A 14,577-nucleotide genomic window follows, 5' to 3' on the forward strand; every position below is an offset into this window, starting at 1 on the left:
ACTCATCCAAGGTAAGGCTCTGGACCATAACTCACATCCCCACCTGCCTTCAGAAAAGGGGCAGACACTTTTAGCCAATGTATATCAGTTAGTAGCTGAGCACACATCCTCTTCAGTGGGTTGCTACTGAGGATTATAGCCTCTCCTCCCAGCTAACCCCTGGTCAATTCTCCAGAGAGGGACCAGTAGCTAGGACTACTGTTAGCACTCAGATGTTAAAGCAGCGGAGAATGGGTATCCCCGATGGTGAAGCATAGAGCACCAAAGCATCTATCAATGACATGAACCCTGCTGTTGTGGAAATTACATATTCAAATGTTCTCAGTATTAATGCCATGGGCTAAAGTCATGAATCTCATAAAAGAGCACTATCCAAAGAGCAGGAACTTGCTAATCAGGTTTACTTAGGGATATTCCTCATCCACAGCCTCTCCACAGTAAACCAAACCTCCAAGCATTTTTCTGAATGCTTTTTTTTCTGTCCAATGGTTGATTTTCAAGAATGCTCCATCCCGTCTTTGTCATGTGGATGCCTCCTTATGAGTTTTATAAATTTCATCATCTCTGGCATCCATTGACTAATGAGTCTTTCCTTCATGATTTTCTTTTCTGCTGGGTCTGCAGAGGGGACAAGTGTGCATGGATCTGTTGGTATGGAAAGAAGAAAGAAGGATAGCGGGGGCATCTCACTATGAATGTATTCTTTCTTAAATCTTTAAAATGCAAAATGCTTAATGTCTCGAAGAAAACCTCTCATCTAGGCTTGATGGGAGTCATATTCTGCCATTAATGAAACACAAACATACCTCCTTCCCTCACCTAGTTACATTTAAAGAGACTGACTTTGACCAAATTACTTTCCCTGAACCATAAATTGCTTCTCTGGCCACAAACAGGAAAGGCCATCTCATTTATCCACAAAAACATTTCTTTGAACTTTGAATATTCTCATCTCCGATATAATGTAATGTGATAAATCTCACATTGAGGGAGGTGAAAATTATAGAAGGTATGGGGGAATTAACTTTCCCTTTAGCATGGTGGGAGATGAGACTAAAGAGGTGTAATAGGATGATATTATTGAGTGTCATATTTCCAAAAACATTTATTAAGCACCTAACACTTACTGGACATTGGAACTACAGAAGTAAATATTTTCTTTGAGAAAGATATTGGAATGGTATGTTTTACTCTTAATCAATGGCCATATTAAGCAAGATAGTCATGTTGTTCTGTGTGTGGTTAAGATGTACAACTCCCTGGATAAAGTGAAGGATAGATCGGCCGGGCGCGGTGGCTCACGCCTGTAATCCCAGCACTTTGGGAGGCCGAGGCGGGCGGATCACGAGGTCAGGAGATCGAGACCATCCCGGATAAAACGGTGAAACCCCGTCTCTACTAAAAATACAAAAAATTAGCCGGGCGTAGTGGCAGGCACCTGTAGTCCCAGCTACTTGGGAGGCTGAGGCAGGAGAATGGCGTGAACCCGGGAGGCGGAGCTTGCAGTGAGCCGAGATCGTGCCGCTGTACTCCAGCCTGGGCGACAGAGCGAGACTCCGTCTCAAAAAAAAAAAAAAAAAAAAAAAAAAAGTGAAGGATAGATTCAGTGGTGGGTGGGATGGAGAACAGAAAATAGAGAATCATTGAGCATTACACTGCATAATGCAAGCAGACAGTGATGAGAATTGAAAGGATGGTGAAATTGCAGCTGAGAGAGTGATAGAATACAGACAAGCCTGGGCAGGGAAATTCAATGGATTTTGTGATGAACTTAAGGGAGGAAGTGAGAAGGAATTCAATGATGACTGGATTGCTCTTAGATTTCTCTCCAGTGTAACTTTTGGTAATGTTGAAGGGCATGTCCGTGAAGGTAGGCAGAAGAAGATGCAGGATTTGATCTGTGGTAACCAGAATTTGTGATACTTGAAGAAAAAGATGTTTGGCATATTTAAGAATTCTAAAGCTCTGCTGAGGGAAATCCATCAATCACTTTTTAAAATGTATTCTGGAAATTACCTGGTTTTTAAAAATTCGATTTAATAGCAAAAATATAGTTCATATAAAATGTTTTATAGTTGATAACTATACTGACATCTACTAAACTTGTTATTTTCCAGTGCTGGCAAGTAATTTTACTAGTTTTTAATCACGTGAATTTGTTTTAATTATCACTGTAGAAAAAGAAAAACGACATCCAAAGAGGGTATGCGACTGTGTCGAGTTCAACAGAAGAATGGGGACTGCACAATTCCATCTAGTTCCTGTTTGAAAGCTCTTTTGTCCACATGACCATTTCCCTTATGGACTCTCCTTCTACTTTTGTGGGATTGTTTTTCTAATTAGAAAATTCATTTTAGCAGTATTCTTATCATTCCGAAAGTTAATTACCCGTGCACTGTGGCATGAGCTTCATATCTGTTGAATTTCTTCACCTTTAATAAAGATCATTAAAAGGGAATTAGTGGCTTACTTGTAATTTCTAAAATTTTTATATACATGAGTTCAAAACAATCATAGATATTACCTCATATTACAGGTGAAGAAATAGAGCCACAAAGAGGAATCAAATCTAAAACCCATATTCTCACTACACTATGGTATTAAATTATTCTCTCATGTTAAGGCCAAGACACCTATTATGTATCTCCTAACTCTGGCTGTCAAATAAAAATCAGCTAATACACGCCACTGTAGTGGCAAACAACTACCCTTCTATAATTCATTCTTAATATAGTGACATTAAGCTCTAATCACAAAAATCACTAAAATCAAGTCAGCTTCCAGTTTATCACAAGGGAACATAATTTCATCATATTATTCAGTAGGCCTTTTTTGATACTCTCGCACACACGTGACACATATGTGAGTGTGCACACACACAGACACTAAAAAACTATAGTTCTTAATATCTCTTCTAAGTAGCCCTCAATGATACAGTACACACATTTAAAGTAAAAGAAATAAAGTTAGAAAATGCAAACAATACAGAAAAATGCAAAATTGCAAGGGAAATTATTTAATCTACCTCATACCTAAGACCTCTTTCCAAATCTAAACACTGACAATAGATTTTTCCATTACTTCTTTCATAAGCACATATCCATATTTATATAAATAGGCATTTGTTTATATACTTATATATGTTCACACACATTTATTGTCTGTTTAGTAAACATTATTATACTATGCACACTTGTTTTCCTCACTTAATGTCAGATCTTAAAAGATATGTTTCTAACATATATATTATGTTTGTCTTTGGGTCAGCATAATTACAGACATAGATTTAGAGCTGCCCAATCCAGTCATATTCAGGATCACATTGTCTTTAAAACAGAATAGATTTTCTAGTTAAGTGATTTTTAACATTCACACATTTTCAGGAAAACCTGGTTAGTTGTTTTTAAATATATCTTCTCCCTTTCTAAGATTAAAACCTGCTGGCCCGAGTAATTTGAACACATCACCAAGAAATAATTCAATATAATTTTTCCAAAAACTAAAAAGTATCGTCACTGCAAATATAGTATTTATTTATTTATATTTTATTTTATTTTTTTAGAAGGAGTCTCAGGCTGGAATGCAGTGGCGCGATCTCGGCTCACTGCAAACTCCGCCTTCCGGGTTCTAGCGATTCTCCTGCCTCAGCCTCCCAAGTAGCTGGGACTACAGGCATGTGGCACGATGCCCAGCCATTTTGTATTTTTAGTAGAGATGGGGTTTCACCATGCTGGCCAGGATGGTCTCGTTCTCTTGACCTTCTGATCCGCCCACCTCTACCTCCCAAAGTACTGGGATTACAGGTGAGAGCCACCGTGCCCTGCCAAAATTACTGTTTTTTAAACATCTATAATTAGTATTTCTACTCTTTAATCATTTTTAATTTTACATTCTGTATTTGTACTTTATTGTGTATTCCAGGAAATTTTGCTATTGTCCCATAGATTTCACTGTTATCCATGCAAGGACTACATTAAGTGGAAGGATTCTAAACATTACCTTTGAACACAATATGTTGATAAATTTTAATAGGTTTAAATAATCCATGTTGAGTAGCTGTATATATCTTTGGTTGCATCACTGATTATTTAAGACAAATTCTTTGAAGTGGGATTATTGAGTCAGGAAAATGAATCCCAATGTTAAGACACATCAGAGACTTTGATGTAGGGGTATAGACAGTACTGATGTTTTTCTTGTTGAACAAGTTTCTCTCTATGAATAATGCACAAACTACTGCTTGCCAAGTAGAAAAAGTGAAGTGCCACTGGGAAATGAAATACATGGGTAGACTGAAAAGAGGAAGCTTTTGAGATGTGTTAGTGGAGGATAATAACTTAAAATTAAACATCTATTTAAAACAGAAACTTTGATGGTATCGTGTGGAATTCTGCCCAAGGGAAAGGAAGAGTAAAGGAGAAGCTGGACATGCACAATATTGCTATGAGCAGAAACCCTAAAAATGGTTTGGGGTGTGAGGCAGATGGAGTAGACAATCCCAGTACATGCTATGGGTTAAATGTTTGTGCCCCTGCCCCGCCTAAAAATGTTCTTATGTTGAAGCCCTCATCCCCAAGGTGATAGTATTTGAAGGTGTGGCCTTTGGGAGGCGATTCGGTTTTCATGAGGTCATGGGTGTGGGGCATCCATGATAGGGTTGGTGCCCTTTAAGAAGATTTCTGTATCCCTCAGCCCATCTCCCCACCGGCCACCATGTGAGGACATAAGAAGAAAGAGGCCATTGGTAAGCCAGGAAGAGAGCCTTCACCAAGAATGGGACCAGGCTAGCACCTGGATCTTGGACTTCCAGCCTCCAGAATTGTAAACAATTGTTGTTTTAGCCACCCAACCTGTAGTATTCTGTTATGGCAGCCTGACAGTATGTAAGCTGGGAGCAGGATACACTGGACAATATGGTGGAAGAGAAGATACTCATCTCAATCTCATGAGTTGTGCTGGGCTTCGGCAATGCAACAGGGAGAAGCTCCAGGAGACAGGCTGCCCTGAAAAGACAGATGAGTGCGCATGACTCCATCAGCGGAGGGCACCCAGAACTCGCTAATGCCCTCTTAGAAAATGCCGTGGAGGGAGTTCAAATGAAGCTGCAGGATTTGGCTGTAGGATCCTGAGATTCTGTGAAATATATTATGACAGTTTACACTGCAGGGCTTGCTAGAAGTGGATATTTCCACTGAATTTGAACAGTTTGCTGAACAGAACATAAAGAAGATTTGGCCCCAGAGGGTTGAAGCCTGCCAAGGAGGGAAGAAAAAAGAAAAGAGAGACATAGCAGCGAAGGCTGAGCTGAAAGCAGCATCCCTGTCTTCCTCCTTTTCTTACACTCCAAGGACAGCACCAACTGACCAGCTGTGTCATCCCAGCAGCTTCTAAAGTGTTCTCCTCTCTCTATTTTTATAAGAATCACACAATGCACAGCACTACCCAGGCCATGATTGCTCCCAGCTCTCCCCACAATGATTCCTCCATCCAATGGGCACCACGTAGGTGTAGCTTGTCTTAGTCACTTTGGGCAGCTTGAACAACAGACATTTATTTCTCACAGTTCTGGAGGCTGGAAATTCATCAAGGCACCAGCTGATCTAGTGTTGGATAACGGCCCACTTCATGATTTTCAGATAATGCTTCTTGCTGTTTCCTCACATGGCAGAGACAGACGCAGAGAGAAAGTGAGCTGTTGTGTCTCTTCTTATAAGGGCACTTGTCCCAGGCATGAGGGCTCTGCCCTCTTGTCCTAATCATCTCTTGAAGGACCCACATTTCTTCACATTGGGGATTAGGATTTCAACATATAAAACAAACATTCACTCCATAACACAGCCTCTGCTCAATTTGACCAATGTTCTTTTTTTCTGTTTGCAAATGGAAGGGTTGCATTTTTTCATGAAGATTTATCATAAGGACATGCACAATAAGAGAAATAATTTGGAGGGTGGTTTCTTGTACTGCTGTATGTGAATAAGTAAGTATTGAAGGATACTCTTGTAGGTCTCTCCTTTTGTGCTGGTAAGACTCTGGCATACTGTCTTCCTAGGCTCTACACAGATGATGTGGACATTAAATATGCTTAGTTTCCTCTTTGCCCCCTTGGGCTCAATCTGTCCATTTAAGAAAAAATGAATGGGTAACATATCATGAGCGCTACAATTTCTTGAATTTAGAAAGGTATGCAAAGACAAGTAAGAAAAACGCAACACTCTACTGTTTTAAAACTATTTTGTGAATTTTGGAGGACTAATACAGCCAGAAATTAAGGTGTAAAAATAAGAGATGTGAAAACCTTTGACAAAATAAGAAGTAGAAATTAGAAATGCAAAAAAAAAATACTTTCATATCACTGGTTTTTTCCATTAAAATACAATTTTTCCATTGTAGGATATTTTAATCAAAATTACACCAGGGACCTGAAATGAAACCATTAGACCGTAGTGAGTTTATTTATCTAACCAGGGGATCACACCAGTTTCAAAGCAATTTTGTTGCATTTTCATATCTTGCTGTGTCATGTCGCATATCAGAGATGCAATTGAAAATGAAATTATCTGTAACCATGTCACCTTAATAGTATTTATTTAAAATGCAAGTGTTCTTCTCTGGCACTTTATTAATTCTAAGAATACAGTATGGTAATTTTAACTAAGGACTATGCATAAAATTAAATTTTAAGATGGGCTGAAAATCCAGTTGGCAAGTAATGGGATTTGTGAGTATGCATGTGTAACGAGTAGCACACATAGACACACTGCACCCAGGAGAGGGAGAATTCTGAAATAAAGGATGCTTAGTTCATTTTGCTCTCTCAAAACAGCACACTCTGACTGAATGGGCCATAGTGGGTCTATTTGCCTCATTTACCTATATGGAAAAAAAATCTGAAGGGTTCCTTTAACATGTAAGAAACTAACAGCTGGGGTTCTCAGGAGTGGATAATCTTACACTGGGATGTTAACAATATTCATTTTATTAAACCATTACCTTGAGCAAAATATTTTCATCAAACTACAAAGAACACGGAGTCAGAATTTTTTTTAGAAAAAATCAGGTACAGTTCCTCATCACTGCTTCTCAGCTGGACAGAATCTCTCTCCAGGATGGCTGTGGGCAGAGGCTCATCCACACTGCGGATTCTCTTTACTTGAGCATGTTTTACTTTCTGCAGCTTCTTATCTCAATGTCCCATATTGTTGTCATGTACGCAAGTCTGCTCAAGGTTCCTGTGTATGTGTTGGGGAGTAGGTGTGTGCCTGTGTTTGTGTGTGCATGTCTGCATGTGTCTCTTTGTGAATGGGTGTGTCTGTATGTATATGTATGCCTGGACGTGTCTAGGTGTGTGTCTGTGTGGGTGCATGTATATATGTATGTCTGGGTATTTGTGTGTATGTATATATGTGTGTTTGTGTGTAAGGGTGTGTTTCTCTGTATTTATGTGTGTGTGCATGTGTGTCTGGGTGTCGGGGGTGTGGGAAGGTTTATGTGGATGTGCGTTTGTCTCTGCTGAAAATTTTAATCCACTTATTACATAAGGACGTGTCCAATGCTCATTTTAGTTATCATCTTTCTAAGTTCATACCTGGAGATTTTTGTTTACAGTAAATTACCCCAGCAAAATGCTTCCAATTTATATTAATTCTCACTTCTGTTTATTTGCACCTGTAAATTTTCTAATGAAATAATTTGGAACTCTAGTTTTATGTGCGTGTTTCTGTGTCTGTGTGCTGATAGGAAAGATATTTTATTTCGGATTGGAATATGAGCAAAAAAGGGATTCCCAGAGGCCTGGAGCCCCAGTGCTGAGGCACCTGCTTTGTACAATCCCATTACACAGCTATCTGGCCTCAGGGAGGCTGGGACTGGTCCAACCTAATCATCCTGCCCTCAGTCTTACATGCACTACAATATGCTTCTCCTGCTTCTTTGTCATTTGAAAACTGCAGTGAGGGTTTTGGCTTAAGTGACCCTGCCTGACACACAAGTAATGGCATTAAATATACTTTGGACTGTGTTATGTAGGAAACCCTTATCCACCACATCTAAAAACTTTGAAGTCCTAAAAAGCTCATATAGCAAAGCCAAAAAGTGCTATATTTACTCATTTTAAATTTTTAAATGGCCAATTACTTTATATAATAATAACATTATGGAAGCTGGAAAAGAAAATGGTATTAAAAGAGTGAGAGAGGCTGGGCGCAGTGGCTCACACCTGTAATCCCAGCACTTTGGAAGGCCGAGGAGGGTGGATCACAAGGTCAGGAGATCGAGACCATCCTGGCTAACACGGTGAAACCCCGCCTCTACTAAAATTACAAAAAAAAAAAAAAATAGCCAGGTGTGGTAGCGGGCGCCTGTAGTCCCAGCTACTCTGGAGGCTGAGGCAGGAGAATGGCGTGAACCTGGGAGGTGGAGCTTGCAGTGAGCCAAGATCGTGCCACTGCACTCTGGCCTGGTGACAGAGCGAGACTCCGTCTCAAAAAAAAAAAAAAAAAAAAAAGAATTAGAGAGAATGGGGGGAAAGGAAAAGAGTGAGAGACCTCAATTTTATAACAAGAACAAAAATTCTTAGTAGCAAAAACTAGAAAAGATAGCTCAAAAATAAAAGATTATTCCTACCTAAAATCTCCATGTGAAAATACCATATGAGAAAAAGGAAAACAGAAGAATACCTGTGGCGAGCAGCCTTGAAGAAGGTTCTTAATGACTCCACCTCCTTAATGACCCCACCTCCTGGCAAATGGTCAATTATTCCATATCATAGTAACATTATGGAAGCTAAAAAAGAAACTGATATTAAAAGAGAGTGTGAACTGAATTCAGTGACTCACTTATGAATAGAACACGCTGGAAGTGATGAGATGTCGCTTTCATGATGAGGTTACAAAATACCCAGGCTTCTGTCTCAGGAGGCCTCTGTCTTGCACACATGAGTGGATGGCGGTGGCTGCCATGTGGGGAGGCCCATGTGGCAGGCCTTGGGAGGCCCATGTTGGGGGAACTGGAACAGCCATCTAGGAACCGAATCCTGCTGAAAATTACTTGAGAGAGGTCAGAAGCAGATGTTCCCCCATTCCAGTTTTCAGATGGTCCTGCAGCCCCTGTTGAAACCTTGACTGTAGGTTTGCAAGAGACCTTGAGCAGAGGCACCCAGCTCATAGAACTCCCGGGTTCCTGACTGACCTACTGAAACTGTGGATTAAATGCTTTTTGTTATAAAGAACAAAGTTTTGGGGTAATTTGTTATGCAGCAAGAGAATATTAATACAGTACATTATCCTTCATGCTCTAATTTATCTAATAAATTCAAGGACTTGGAAAATTCATCAATTTATTCACTGAACAAGGCAAATTGTGTAGCGTGTACCATATGCTATGTGAAAGTGAGATAAGACGGTCCCTCCCTCAGAGGCCTTATGTTGTAATGGGAAAGACGACCTACAAGGACTTTTGGGGAAACTTCTTCCTGACTTGACCTCACCCAATCTGGCTTGATTCCACTTCCCAAAGTGCAAACTGGGTCCCTTCCCACTTTATCTCTCAAACATGGGTGCTCTCTGTGTGATGTATCTAACTTCCCAATGTGGGATTGGGTTTTAGGTTTTGAAATCCAGGGTCAAGACTTCAGAGACAAAGGGTCTATTCCTGGTCCTGAGATGCTGTGAAGCCACATGACCAAGCAGGATTTTCAGCTACAAAGTGTCAGGTTTGCTTGGTATCCATTGAGAACTCTGAAAGGATTAATGAGAATAATGTGAAGACTCACAACATGATTCAGAAGAAAAATGCAGCATGATAAGTATTCTTATGTTCAAAGGTAACCTATTTTTTCTTAAAATATACCACAGGGACATAAACTTTTGAAAAAAGTATATTTTTGATCTTTTTTTTTTTTTTTTTTTTTACTGTAATGAGACTGGTGAACAGCTAGCAAAAATCCAGGATACATAACTTTTTCATCATGATGCCATGGTGTCTCAAGCCCTATTCAAAGCTCATCTCCATCACACATTGAGCTAATGATTTGGGGCCAGTCTTTTGACCTAAACGTTTGAGCCTTAGTTTCCGCATCTGTGAAGTAGACATAGTAATCCCTGCCATGTCACACCACAGGGTTTTTCAGTGGCCCCCAGCACTTGGCACCAGAGCACCTCCTCCACAAACAGATGAGGGATGCTGTGGACCAGGAAGGTGTGGGAACCAAGCTTGACAAGCAGTTTAAAGTCTGTTGGGAGTCTCTTGCTTTAGAGCACACATTACTGCAGAATTTGCTTTCTAGCCTGTGTACAATATAGTTAGTACAGCTATTTCCCTACTTTGGGGAAAAAATTGGTATCTTAAGAAGATATGTGATAACCCCAAGTCACCCTAAATCTCAGTGCGGCAGCACATGGGCACCTGCTCATTTTGCTCTGTCAAAGTCCAGTGAACACTGCCAAGTGTACTGGGCAGCTCTTTGTAGTTGCCAGCCGTGCTGTCCAGCCTCCTTCCACTTCACATGCCTCTGTGTCAACATATTTCTCTAGCAGGGATAAATCAAGTTAATAAGGTGAGTACCAGGAATTAAATGCTTCTATATAGAAGGGAGACACATCACTTCTGCTCCTGTTTCATTGGCCAAAGCAGGTCTCATGTCTACTCAACATCAAGTAAATGAGCAGAAGGTCCAAGAATTAGTGACGGACTGAATTTGGTCAGTGAAAGAAATGCATCTGGATCCTGCCCCCTTCCTCTGAAATCTCTGTATGAAGGTTCAAGCAGAGTTCATTACCAAAACGAATGCAATCAGATTTATGGCCAAACAGGATATCCAGACCTGGTTTCTCCTTAACACATAAAGCATTTGCTGCTGGTATGAAAGTGCCTGTCCTACTCACCTCCCTTTGTTTAGACCCCACTGCCTTTGCATCCATTTCTAGTCCCTCCTAGAATGCTCTTTATGCTCCCCAGGAGTCACAATGGACCGTTAAGCCAAAGCAGAGAAGATGTGCTGTCCTTGCCTCTCACCGTTGAAGCCTGGGATGGGGAGTCTTCACATCCTTAGACTGGGGTACCTTCTGAACAAACACTCACTGGAATGCCAGAACCACTCTGTACTATGATGCAGACATCTCCTTGTTGGGGAGTAAGGATGGAAAGAAAAGCACAAAGGAAAGAGCAAAAGGAACCATCTATGTGCCCTGGCATTCACTTTAAGGGAAAATAAGTTATAAGTGAATGCATTTCCTCAAATTTCATTTATCATTTTATATGTTAATATGATTGTTAGTTGAGCAAGGTCACTCTGTCTGTGAGCAAAGTACCATAATGAATCCTGGTAAAACAGTGAGGTTGACACTATCCCATGCCCTCTGGCTCTTGCTGGGGGCTCTCCAACTGCATTTTAAAACTTCTATAAAATCCTACTTGTAGATGCCTTCCTGTAGCTTTTCCATGCACTGGACCTTGTACTGGTTAGACTCATCAGGGTTCAGTGAGGGACCCATGCAGAAATACCTCGGCAATGGGCAGATATATAGATGTGAAGAAATGTCTTTCAGCTGTAGTAACTCCAAGACTGAAATTTACAGCAAGTCTTACACAAAACAAGGTCAGTAACTCTGCATCTTCGGTATATAGTGTGGTTACTAGACCTCTCCTGTCTTTGGTTACTCACCATTTAAACTCCCTCAGACATTAGATTAATAAATAGATCAAAATTGATATCAGTAAGGAAACTATAGAGCTCCAGCAAAGTTCTATATGACAAAAGGAAACATATAGGATAAAAAGGAAAAGTGATTAATAAACGTATTAAAATTTAAACCTGCTAATATTCAAATAATTAAAACTATAACCACAGCATACATGTTTATCAAAATGGCATTTTCTTTTTTTTTTTTTTCCTTTCTTTCTTTCTTTCTTTTTTTTTTTTTTGAGACAGAGTCTTGCTTAATCTGTCACCCAGCCTGGAGTGTAGTGACACGATCTCAGCTCACTGCAACCTCTGCCTTATGGGTTCAAGCAATTCTCCACCTCAGCCTCCCAAGTCGCTGAGATTACAGGCATGTGCCATCATGCCTGGCTAATTTTTGTATTTTTAGTGGAGACAGGGTTTTGCATGTTGGCCAGGCTGGTTTTGAATTCCTGACCTCAAGCAATTCACCCACCTTGGCCTCCCAAGCTGCTAGGATTACAGGCATGAGCCACCATGCCCAGCCGCAAAATAGTCATTAGTAGCTCAGATGGGAGAGGGTAAGGGTTAAATTAGAGTAGTAACTGTTGTGTAAGAGAGAGAAGAGTAAAGCCCCTCATGTATGTGTATGAGACGAGGTCACAGAGGCCCTGTGAATAACATCTTCCGAAGTCTCTCCCTCATGGAGTGTCCTGGTCGTGTAGTGGGAGGGGCACCATGATTGAGTCCCTTGTTGGCTAACTCCTAGAGCCATTGGTCTCTAACCATATTTCACTAGACTGTAAATTCTACTCCAGGACATACATTGATCTTTTAAATTTTGCATTCCCTGTGCATAATTCAGAGTCTGCCACATAGTAGGGATGTCTGTGAATACCAATGGAGAAGTTTATTATCTTCACAAGCAGTGTGATTCTTCATGAGGCCCAAAATCTGCCTACATGGAGGTGAAATGTAAATTTCTGTAATTAGTGTTAACCAGTCTGGGACACATGTTGTTGCCACAGTGTCTACCACAGGCTACCCTCACCCTCTTTCTCCCTTGGCTGTCCGCCTCTGTGAAGGTGAGCAAAGCCAGACAGCAATCTCCTTGCAACTGATGAGGAGAGATGAGGCAAATGATTGGCAAGGGAGTCTTCTGGGGTGGAGCGGAGTTTGGAGTTCCTCCAAAGATTCTTTCTTGCAAAAAAAAAAAAAAAAAAAAAAAAAAAAGAAGCAGCAGCCCAGGGAAGAACACTTCTGTCCTGCACTCTTCCTAGTCTCCTGTCTTTGAATGTGATTGTGGACATGAAGCCCAAATTTATGGAAAGACTTGGTAATCATAAATGCTCATATCACCTAAATGCCAACCCAGAGCACAGGCCATCAAACAGCAGCAGCTACCTTCTCATAGATGTCTTGCTATAGGAGAGCAGTAATGCCATTTTTGATCATGCATTCTGATACTTGTAAATAAAGCATTCTTTATTGGTGTCATATCCCACATATTTATACCATTTACTCCTCTGCTGGGCTTGGGAAATGGAAAACCATTCATCTGTTTCTTCTTCTTTTTTTTTTTTTTTTTTTTTTTTTTTGAGAAGGAGTCTCACTCTGTCGCCCAGGCTGGACTGCAGTGCTACGATCTCAGCTCACTGCAACCTCTACCTCCCAGGTTCAAGCGATTCTCCTGCATCAGCCTCCCGAGTAACTGGGATTACAGGTGCCCACCACCACGCCTGGCTAATTTCTTTTTTTTTTTTTTTTTTTTTTTTTTAAGATGGAGTCTCACTCTGTCACCAGGCTGGAGTGCAGTGGCATGATCTCAGCTCACTGCAACCTCCGCTTCCCAGATTCATGCCATTCTCCTGCCTCAGCCTCCAAGTAGCTAGGACTACAGGCATGCACCACCACGCCCAGCTCATTTTTGTATTTTAGTAGAGACATGGTTTCACCATGTTGAGCAGGATGGTCTTGATCTCTTGACCTCGTGATCCACCCTTCTCAGCCTCCCAAAGTGCTGGGATTACAGGTATGAGCCACTGTGCCTGGCCCCTCTGTTTCTTTTAACACTTTATTTAAATGCTGTGAACTCTCAGTTCAAAATGCTTTAGTACAGGGGTCCCCAGTTCCTGGGACACAGACCAGTACTGCTTAAGAACCAGGCCACACAGGTGAGTGGCTGGTGAGTGAGCATTATCGCTTGAGCTCTACCTCCTGTCAGATCAGTGGTAACATTAGATTCCCATAGGAGCAGGAACCCTATTGTGAACTGTGCATGCGAGGGATCTAGGTTGCCTGAGCCTTATGAGAATCTAATGCCTGATGATATGAAGTGGAACAGTTTCATCCCAAACTACTCCCCTACCCTGTTCATGGAAAAATCATCTTCCATGAAACTGGTCCTTGGTGCCAGAAAGTTTGGCAACTGCTACTTTAGTAGAACCAGAATAAGACATATCAGTTCATTTTTGCTTCTACTCACCTGACATTTGTTTATTGAATACATGCTTCTTACCCAGCTCTATGCTAAGAGCTACTTTACTTAGCCTTCCTAACAAGCTTTACTTAGCCTTCCTAACAGGCTAATAAAGTAGCTCTTAGCACAGAGCTTGGTAAATAGCATGTGCTCAATAAACTTGTCCATTCTTCTAACACATTTATGTCCTCTGTACATCAATGGATCTGAATGCACACAGTATTTCTCTTGTTAGTGTCATACAAGTAGTAGCCTGAATTCAAGAAGTCTCATGAGAGACATCATTTGCCGTAGACAGGCTTAGCATACTTAGCCTTCCTTTTTTTTTTTTTTTTTTAAAGACGGAGTCTTGCTCTGTTGCCAGGTGGAGTGCAGTGGTGCAATCTCAGCTCATTGCAACCTCTGCCTCCCGGGTTCAAGCGATTCTCCTGCCTCAGCC

This window comes from Pan paniscus, chromosome 6 (assembly GCF_029289425.2).
Source record: "Pan paniscus chromosome 6, NHGRI_mPanPan1-v2.0_pri, whole genome shotgun sequence".
Lineage (NCBI taxonomy): Eukaryota > Metazoa > Chordata > Mammalia > Primates > Hominidae > Pan > Pan paniscus.